Below are 11,091 nucleotides of genomic sequence, written 5' to 3'. Positions count from 1 at the left end.
AATAAAGTGTCCCTCGAAGTGTTGCACATGTAGCAATCAAATTTCACTCATACACACACTCAAACCATTAAAATGTCACACATAAGCAACCTGAAACTTGGCAGCTATGAGTATGAAGAATTATTTGTGATGAATATGAGAGTGGATATGTTGAAAATGCGATTAGTGGCAAGAATGACAGTGGAAAAAAGTAAATGTATCAGGAATCTAGGGTGAATATTCAGGTTGGAGAGACAATTGGTGTGCAGAATAATGCATAGAGAAAATGTAGAAAGTGGTGCGTCATCTGGAATGGATGGTGATAATAAAAAGGATGTTGGTTCAAGAGACTGAGTTCTGAGAAAATTGAGAATAATATAACCATTTTGAGAAAAACAAGGCAAATTATTAAGAAAAAAATATCCAAGAGAACTGACAAAACGGTTATTGGCTTAACAATATATAATTGTGTGTATGTGTGCATTACTGCTAGAAGTAGATTTGTTGTTTTATATTATTTTCTGTTAAAATGTGTATGTTTTTTATTTGTTTGTTATAATTTTGATAGAGCACAATCTTTTAAACAAGACAGGAGTATAACCCATAGACCAAGATCAGGACTGGGTAGATAAGGTGCAAATAAAAAACAATGTCCTGAAAGGTAAAAGTCAATAGACAATTAATCATAGCATGCACATAGCATTACTTGGGTGGACAAGAAGGATGTAACTCATAGTTTTTGTCAAAAGGAAATTATTCAGCTTTATGTGGAGACATTCATTGCATGGTCGGATACAGTTAGAAAAACAGCACTGCATAGAATGTAATGACAACCACATTGGACTTGGTGCAACAAACGTGAATAAATAGTGCAGGTGGCGACGCAAGTGAAAGAAAACAGCGTAGTCGGCGCACTGTGCGAGTGGTGCAAGCTATTTACAGTGGGTGGCTAGAACGGCGCATGTGACATTGTGATATCACAGTGTGCAGAGTAAATTTTGGTTCAGGTCTAGAGCCACTAAGGAGAAGTGCGCCTATTAGTCAGGCTGTTGGGTCGACGGCGTTTCGATCCAGAGAAATTAGGATCATCATCAGGACTGGTTGTCTGAATTAGGAAGTGCTTTGTAGGATCCCAGAGAATATGAGTCCTGATGATGATCAGGCCGTAATTCATGTCTTTTGTAGGTGGTCCCTCGTTGCCGAAGAAACAGTGTCCTCTGGTTTTTTTAGGTTGACCTTGTTCCGTTAATTAGTTGGTGGCAGGTTCTGCATTGTAGCCGGCCGAAAGTGAATAATCACGCTGGCGGTCGGCGCTCAATCAATCAGCGCGACCGTCCGTGTACCAACAGAATCAGGTTCTGGACGAGTGCTGCAGGGCTAGCGGTCAGCGCTCAGTTAATCAGTGCGACCGTCCCTGTATCGTGTACCCATTGGTACACGGACGGTCGCGCTGATTGATTATTCACTTTCGGCCGGCTACAATGCAGAACCTGCCACCAACTAATTAACGGAACAAGGTCAACCTAAAAAAACAAGAGAACACTGTTTCTTCGGCAACGAGGGACCACCTACAAAAGACATGAATTACGGCCTCTTCCATTAGCGATGACACCAAATTACCGGTGATTCACCAAGCTGCCTCACTCCTAGTTATCTCCAACCAACCCATTCTACTAAACCTTTAGGACTCATATTCTCTGGGATCCTACAAAGCACTTCCTAATTCAGACAACCAGTCCTGATGATGATCCTAATTTCTCTGGATCGAAACGCCGTCGACCCAACAGCCTGACTAATAGGCGCACTTCTCCTTAGTGGCTCTAGACCTGAACCAAAATTTACTCTGCACACTGTGATATCACAATGTCACATGCGCCGTTCTAGCCACCCACTGTAAATAGCTTGCACCACTCGCACAGTGCGCCGACTACGCTGTTTTCTTTCACTTGCGTCGCCACCTGCACTATTTATTCACGTTTGTTGCACCAAGTCCAATGTGGTTGTCATTACATTCTATGCAGTGCTGTTTTTCTAACTGTATCCGACCATGCAATGAATGTCTCCACATAAAGCTGAATAATTTCCTTTTGACAAAAACTATGAGTTACATCCTTCTTGTCCACCCAAGTAATGCTATGTGCATGCTATGATTAATTGTCTATTGACTTTTACCTTTCAGGGCATTGTTTTTTAATTGCACTTTGATAGAGTACAGGCTCACCTGCTCAACATACTGACCTGGGTCCATATATCTATGTATACATTAAACAGGTAAACCTACACTCAATCAATTGGGGTTTTTACCGTTTGGATTTTTATACCATTTATCTTACCAATCCAAGTCACGGATACCTAAAGTCCTAAAGGATCATGGGAGTTAGAGAGAAAATAGGTAGCAATAATAACATTTAGCATTTCATAAATAATCACAATCTCTGAAAAGGTTTAAAATCTTTATCTAAGTAAATCTTTTGAAAACTTATAAGACATGAAACTCAAATGAATTTCCTATTCTGTTTAGACTAATATAGATTTCAAACATAACATTGCAATAATCTTGGGAGAGAAAATGTTGTTAAGCATTTGAACAGAGGGTGGGTAAGAGAAAAGGGAAAACAGTACAATGACAAACCCACACTTAATAGTTACCTATTTCGGTGTGATGACTAACCCTGGTCATAGGTTGAGTCAAAGAAATAGAATCCCAAAGTACAGGTGCCAGCAGAAAATAACAGGTGCAAGCCAGAATCAGGACAGGTTACGGACCAAATTGGATCCGGATAGGACCACCACTGGCTAAGACCAGCACCACAGTTAAAGTTCAAAACACAAGCGTTGTAAACCCTCTCTGCAGCTAACAGTCGAACCCCGATTGAGTCATCGATCTCCTCACCAGGACCTTGAATGGGTTATCGCATCTTCTGACAGACTACTCCGCCAGCAACTCTGCTCCTGCTCACCTATTGAGTGCGTTGGGTCATTGACAGGTCAGCTATTCGGACAAGTCAGACAATCTAACTAAATAAGCCCACCCTAGTTATACTATTTTCAGGTCAGTGTACCACCTCCAAATGTTGCAAATGTGTGAATCCAACAATTTTATTGGACAAAGAACGAGGAGTAGCCATCACACCATACTTTTCTACAAGAAACTTGTCAATCATGTATTCAAGTCACTCCCTCCCATAACTTTATCTACCCATGTTCTTTATTCCTCCCGGTAGTAAAATGTATCAATGATCTTTTAAACAATTTAATCAATTCAGCTTCCTCCAGCAAGGCAAGGAGTTCACTCTTCTCCGCCTTCCATGTCCGTCTTGGCCATGATTCAAGGCTATAGCTTCTGTGGCTTCAGGACATTTGTTGCACAGGTGCAGTTTCTCCAAAGATGGAGTTCAGCAAAGCATTTAGGCCCGTAAATTTGATAACAATCAAAAATAGAAAAGAAACAGTTTTGGAAACACAGAATAAATGAATGCACTGTATACCATTTCTTTGTACTCTATTCCCATTATTTTATTTTAACTATTGCGTTAGATATTAAGCAAAAAGAAACAGCTTAGCAAAGCAGCGATGCAAGCTTTTTGCACATTAGGACACATAACAGCCATCTTAGTTCTATTGCGCAGAAGCAAAAGTTTTCCCACCAAGCATGTCACAAGGGCATGACAGACACATGTGCAGTAGAAAATCCCGCGTAGCAGCAGCTATTTTAGTGCAAGCAGATTGTAGTTATTAAAAGCAAATTGGCAAGCTTCCCTTGGATATCTAATATGTTGTGTAATGCAATATTAATAAGACAAAACATGTTAGTTAGTACATTAATATTATTATAGAGGGGGTTGAGTACGAGCAAGTCACTTTTACGTGTGAAACCTTGCTCCATCACTTTTTACGTCTCGGCTAGACTGTGAATGCGCTGCCTCAAAGAGACATGTTGTATATACTTTGTGGGCTTCAGTGTGCCCATAGGCTTCTCATTTGCTGATTCCATCATCACTCTTCTATTCTTTCTCCCCATTTGCCATGCCTCTATCTCAGGGACGTCATTTGGAGGTAATCAGGGGTCGCCGCTGTGACCTCTAGCTTGCTACCTGATACTCCTGGCACTTCCTTTGTGACCCCTGGCATCAGATGAGGCAAATATTTTTCCTCCTCTGAGGCCTGGGGTCGCAAAGGAAGTGCCAGGAGTAGCAGCGAACAAGCTAGAGGTCACAGTTGTGATCACTGATTACCTTCAAAATCAGGTCTATGCTCTTTCTCTGTTTACCCCTTCCTGAGAGCATGTACCAATTACACTATTCGTCCACTGCTCTCATATTAGGATCTGTGTCAGAAATTACTTTTTTCATTGTTTAAAGACAATTCACACAATTGGTCCTGTTTTCACTCACTCCAAGCTGCTCTGTTTCTGTAAGCAGGCATGTAAGCTTGATCTAATGAGCAGTCAAAGACTGAGATCAGGTGTCAGATGCTGCTTTCGGAGGTCGCCTGTTCCGTATCCCCACCCCCTCCCTCATGCTATGTTACTGTTGCTTAGTTTTTTTTTTATCTACTTGTGTACAGCTATCTGATTAATGTGTGGCGTTAAACAGGGACCCCCTGAGTGCAATCAATTCCTGGATCAGGGCAAAGCAGTTGATAGCAAACTAAAATATCCAGGCAAAAACAATGTAGATATCTGGCACAAAATTCAGTATAGCAATATGAACACGATATAACCAAATATTATGATAACATATGAAATTTAATAACATTGATAAAAATTGATATAAATATATTCAATCATATAGAAGAGATATATAAAAAAGCAATAAAAAAGAGAGAGAGTACAATGTTCAATTATAGTAGTCTCTAATATTCAGGGGAAAGTTAGAAACTTTGTTAATTCCCAGAGCTGATTGTCGGAGCTGATGTCTGTCTGTCAACGCGTTTCGACACAAACAGTGTGTCTTCATCAGGACAATATCAGCATATTTCAGTAATCACTTCTCATTCGCTTTTCCGAGATTCACTGGTTCAGGATGTATGATGTATGATTTACGGTATTTTCGTTGCCTTACTGTCTTTAATTCTTCGCAAGGGCGATTATCCTATGTACAATTATGTGAAACTTCATCGTCGTTGGTCACTCATCTTGATAAAAAACATTCTTATAGAATTATAACTTGCTAATTGACGGTTGGGTCCAACATTCAAAACACCAATAGCGTAACCCTAATCAGGCAGTCTAAGTCGTAAGTTTGCTGCTCTGAAACGTGCACGATAAATAGATACCCTGCTTGTTCACGTTACGATATTCTATTTGATTGCAGAGACAGGAGAGCTGTGTCGCGGCAAACAGCGTCCAATTCGGGTTTGAAAGCACTGTATCAGAGTTGGGACCCGGCGTGGTCAATGGCGGCAAGTCAGTTAGTTGCGAGAGAAGAGACGTACATCATACATCATACATCCTGAACCAGTGAATCTCGGAAAAGCGAATGAGAAGTGATTACTGAAATATGATGACATTGTCCTGATGAAGAATTACCAAAGTTTTTTACTTTCCCCTGAATATTAGAGACAGCTTTCTGATTAAGCCACCCTCTTGGTTCGGGTCAGGTTCAGCACTCCCTATTAATTTGCTGGCTCGTTCCCTCTAGCAACTCAAACTACATTCTCTTGTGTTGTCTGATTCATCATAATATGACTGTCATGCAGTCTCTGCAGAAATTCTTTATACCGTCTTGTGTTAAAGGATTCAATTTCTTTACCGGATTAGCGGACAATCCCGGACTTGTTCGATCAAGAAGTAGGCTTTCTGGGGATTGCTTTTTCATATAGTATTTAGCTTTCGTTGCAGCCATCTTGAAAAGATAACATCAAGTCATACTTGTCGATTAGTGGCTCAAAACCAAACTTAAACCTTAAGAATACGAAACTGGTTTAATTTTTTATGTTAATCTAAATTAAATGGGGCGGACTTTTTAATCATTAAACCATAATAATTTAATAAACCATTTACTTACTATGCCTTAAAAAATTCCCATATTTATTTTGTGATTGATTAACGTTTGCTTCTTTGAAAAAAATGTGAGCTTACTAACGTTTAGATGATAAGATAAGATGAAGGTTTATGATGAGGTGTATCTTGAGCGGCTCAAAAAGAATGATGCGCAGATGGCATGCAAATTTGCAGGATGTAGGCTCCGCGGCACAGGGTGCAATCACTTTTAGTTAAGTAGGTTGCTACTTGATAGCACCTGGAAGGCAGGGGGGATAACTTTGAGCTCAGAGTAGACTGTAAAATTAGGTTTCTCTGCACGAGGAATCTGTTTAAGACTGCAGACTGCACTTGTGGGACACCCCCGCGCCGCACGGCCACCAGCTGCTGCGTGTGCCCCCTGCCTGCCCTCTGCCTCGCTGCTGCCTCGTTTCCCGGCTGCCGCCGCTGCGAGTGTTTTTTGCCTTTGTTTTGACGGTATATTGTGCTTGCTTAAGTTTAACCTTCTTTTTCCCCGGTTTTAACGTTTATTTGTGCTTGTTTTATTGTATTCTCCGTGCCTGCTCTCCTTCCTTGTTGTCCGCCTACCTCGTCGCCCCCCGCCCTCCCTTCCCGCCACCGCCGCTTGTCCCCGCCCCTTTTTGCCTTCTGTAACCCTCCCCGCTCCCGCCTCCCAGCTGCCCCGCCCACCCGCGCACTTCGCCTTAAATGGCGACCGTGCGAACGCGCAGCGGTAACGCGCAGCGGGCGCGCCGATTGTGCGCCGAAGGCGCGCCAAAGGTAAGCCCGTCTGCACCCGTCCGCGACCGGACCGCGCCCAGCGCCAGGACCCCTGGACCTCGTCCTCGAAGACCCCGACCTACCCGCCTGACGTACTCTGCCGCCACCCTCTTCGCTCTCAACACCGGCCGACTCCCAGAATGCCACCAAGCCACTCCAAGACGCACCCACGGACCCTTCAGCTGCCACGCCTGCAAATTCACCTGCATCCGGACCTGCCTCGCACCAGCACCTGCCAAGCCGAACACCAGCAGCACCCACCTCAAGTGCATCCTGATCAACACCCGCTCCGTCCACAGACATGCCATCGAACTCTGGAACCTCCTCGACACCACAGCTCCAGACGTTGCCTTCCTCACGGAGACCTGGATGAACGCCTCTTCAGCTCCGACATCGCCATCCCAGAGGGCTACAAGATCGTCCGGAGGGACCGAAACGCCAACCAGATGGGAGGAGGCATCGCCATCATCCACAGGAGCACCATCCGTCTCACGACCAGCACCGACAACACCCTGACCAGCGCCGAACACCTACATTTCCAGATCCACACCAACCCGAACACCACCCTCAGAGGCACCCTGATCTACCGACCCCCTGGACCACGCACGCAATTCAGCGAGGACATCGCCGACTTTATCAGCCCGCATGCCCTCCCCTCCGCCGACTACATCCTCCTGGGAGACCTCAACTTCCATCTGGAGAACAACAACGACCACAACACCAGCACCCTGCTCGACAACCTCGCCAACCTGGGACTCAAGCAACTGGTGTCCACCCCCACCCACCTCGCCGGACACACACTCGACGCCGTCTTCTCATCCAGCATAGACATCGACTTCAGCCACGCCACAGAGCTTCAATGGACGGACCACAGCTGCGTCCATTTCACCTTCAAGAGAACGACGTCCCACCATCACCAGCAACAGACCGCCCGCAGAAGCTGGAACAAGATCACAGCAGACCAGCTCGCCACCTCCCTGAGCCAGCACCCTCCTGCCAGCTCAGCGAACCCCAGCCAGGCCGCCGACAACCTCACGAAGTGGATCAGCAACTGCGCGGACGAACTCGCCCCGCTGAGGACCCCGCCTAGCAGACCCGGCAGCAAGAAGGCCCCATGGTTCACCGACGAACTCAAGAGCTCCAAGAAGAACTGCCGAGCCCTCGAGAAAGTCTGGAAAAGGGAACCGACACCGGACAACAGGACCTCCTACAAACTTGCCACCCGGAAACACCACCAGCTGATCCGCGCCGCCAAGAAAACAGCATTCAAGGACCGGTTGGACAACAACGCACACAACTGCAAGGAACTCTTCAACATCGTGAAAGAGCTTTCCAACCCCAGCGCAGGAAACAACGACATCACCCCATCGCAAGATCTCTGCAACTCCCTCGCCTCATACTTCCACAACAAGATCACGGACATACACAGCAGTTTCAACAACCAACCAACGCACACCATGACCGACCAACCACCCCCCCCCACCACCACCCTCCACGCCTGGACCCCGATCAGCACCGAAGACACCATCCGCACGATGAACTCCATCCACTCCGGATCACCGACCGACCCCTGCCCTCACCACGTCTTCAACAGGGCCGACGCTGTCATCGCACCCCACCTGCAAGACATCATCAACACCTCCTTCGACACCGCCATCTTCCCTGAGAGCTGGAAACACGCCGAACTCAGCGCTCTACTCAAGAAACCAACAGCGGACCCCACCGACCTCAAGAATTACCGCCCCATCTCGCTTCTCCCGTTTCCAGCCAAAGTCATCGAGAAGACCGTCAACAAGCAGATGGCCGCCTTCCTCGAGACGAACGGATCCCTCGACCCCTCACAGTCCGGCTTCCGAGCCAAACACAGCACCGAGACCGCCCTCATCGCCGCCACCGATGACATCCGAGCCCTGATGGACAATGGAGAAACAGCGGCCCTCATCCTCCTAGACCTCTCCGCGGCTTTCGACACGGTCTGCCACCGCACCCTAGTACGGCGCCTCAGCAACATCGGAATCCAGGACAAGGCGCTGGAATGGATCATCTCCTTCCTCGACGGAAGAACACAGAGAGTCCGCCTACCACCGTACAAGTCAGAGGCCTCCGAAGTCATCTGCGGCGTCCCCCAAGGATCATCCCTGAGCCCCACCCTCTTCAACGTCTACATGAGCCCCCTCGAGGCCATCGTACGCAAACACCACCTCAGCATAATCTCCTACGCCGACGACACCCAGCTGATCCTCTCCCTGACCAACGAACCCACCGCCGCCAGAGCCAACCTGCACGAAGGGATGAAAGAGGTAGCTGAGTGGATGACGACCAGCCGCCTGAAACTGAACTCGGACAAGACGGAGGTCCTCATCCTGGGCTCCTCACCCTCCGCCTGGGACGACTCCTGGTGGCCTCCCGCCCTGGGCACCGCACCCAAACCGACAGACCATGCACGAAACCTGGGCTTCATCCTGGACTCCTCCCTCTCCATGACCAGGCAAGTCAACACCGTCTCCTCGGCGTGCTTCAACATCCTACGCATGCTACGGAAGATCTTCTGGTGGATCCCCACAGAGACCAGGAAGACCGTCACCCAGGCCCTCGTCACCAGCCGTCTGGACTACGGTAACGCCCTCTACGCCGGTACCACCGCCAAGCTCCAGAAGAGACTCCAGCGGATCCAAAACGCCTCAGCCAGACTCATCCTCGACATCCCACGATCCAGCCACATCTCCGGACATCTGAGAGACCTTCACTGGCTCCCCGTCAACAAGAGAATCACCTTCCGCCTCCTCACCCACGCACACAAAGCCCTGCACGACCAAGGCCCGAGCTACCTCAACAGCCGAGTCAACTTCTACGCTCCCAGACGCCACCTCCGATCAGCCAACCACGCCCTCGCCGCCGTCCCCCGCATCCGAAGAGCGACTACAGGAGGAAGGTCCTTCTCCTACCTGGCCGCCAAGACCTGGAACTCCCTCCCGTCCGACCTGCGCCTGACCCAAGACCACCTCTCCTTCAGAAAGAAGCTGAAGACCTGGCTGTTCGAGCAGTAGCGGCACTCCCCCCCCCCCAGCGCCTTGAGACCCTACGGGTATGTAGCGCGCTTTATAAGTGTCACTGATTGATTGATTGATTGATGAAGGGTGAGAAACCACAGACGTTGGTAGATTTTGGCAAGGCCCAGTTTCACAGTTTCGTAAACACGGAATGATTGATAGACATGTTACTACTCTGTGTAGATATGCAATCACTAGTGCAATCCGACTTTTTTCTTCATTATCGCGCATGACATCTCTTTCAAATATGTGAGTTTAGAATACAGCGCACACTGGGTCATGTCGCTTTTTTATATGACATTCGGCCACGCTGCCATTCAACATGGCTAAAAGAGATTGACATTGGCAACGCCAGTATCTCTTGGATTGCCGGATGCCACATAATTCCACTCCACAAAATTCAATGCCACACAGTTCCACACCGTGCAACGTAATTACACTCCACATAATACCGCTGACAGCCAAATGATTTAACTCCACATAATTACACTCTACTCAATACTACATAAACATACTCCACATAAATCCACTCTATGCCACATAACAACAATCCATGTGAATACACTCCATACCATCCCACATAATTCCACGCAACATAATGTCACTCAACCCCACACAGTTCCTCTTAACACAATTCAACTCCACACATTTCCATTCCAACCCACATATTTCCACACCAAACCACATAATACCAACCCACAATACAATTTCACTGTACACCACATACATGCAATCCACACCACAGAAATCAACCTAATTACACAAACTTTAACACACCGCATAATTCCACTGCACTACATGCCACTCCGCAACACACAATCCCACTCCACATAATTATACACGAGGACGCTATTATGCTAATAATTCACACCACATACACCCATCCCACTCCATAACAAATGGCTAAACGACATTGACATTAACAACGCCAATGTCTCTCGGATTGCCGAGACCAATAAGTTTTGCCAATGCTTGTTTTTTATAACGGAGACGATGTGTTGATACTAATATGAGATGATGCAATATGGAGCGTGCCCCGCGGTCTCTGTTCTATGGGATCTTTATAGTTAGAGCGATGCGGGGGCAATGGACTCAGAACGAGGGACACTGGCTTGCTGCTGGCCGTGTCCCAAATTGTTGTAAATTATTACAATAGTGTTAATCTGTCGCAACTAGAGTTTACTCAATTCATAACACCAACACTAAAACCCCGAACATACTGACTCCTTATCTCCATTCCCAATAGGATAAATGTAGTCCTCATTTTGTTGCCATACTTTTTTGTCTCCTTTCTATGTT

The sequence above is a fragment of the Lissotriton vulgaris genome, chromosome 2_1 (genome assembly GCF_964263255.1).
Source record: "Lissotriton vulgaris chromosome 2_1, aLisVul1.2, whole genome shotgun sequence".
Taxonomy (NCBI): Eukaryota; Metazoa; Chordata; class Amphibia; order Caudata; family Salamandridae; genus Lissotriton; species Lissotriton vulgaris.
This window is presented reverse-complemented; position numbering follows the sequence as displayed.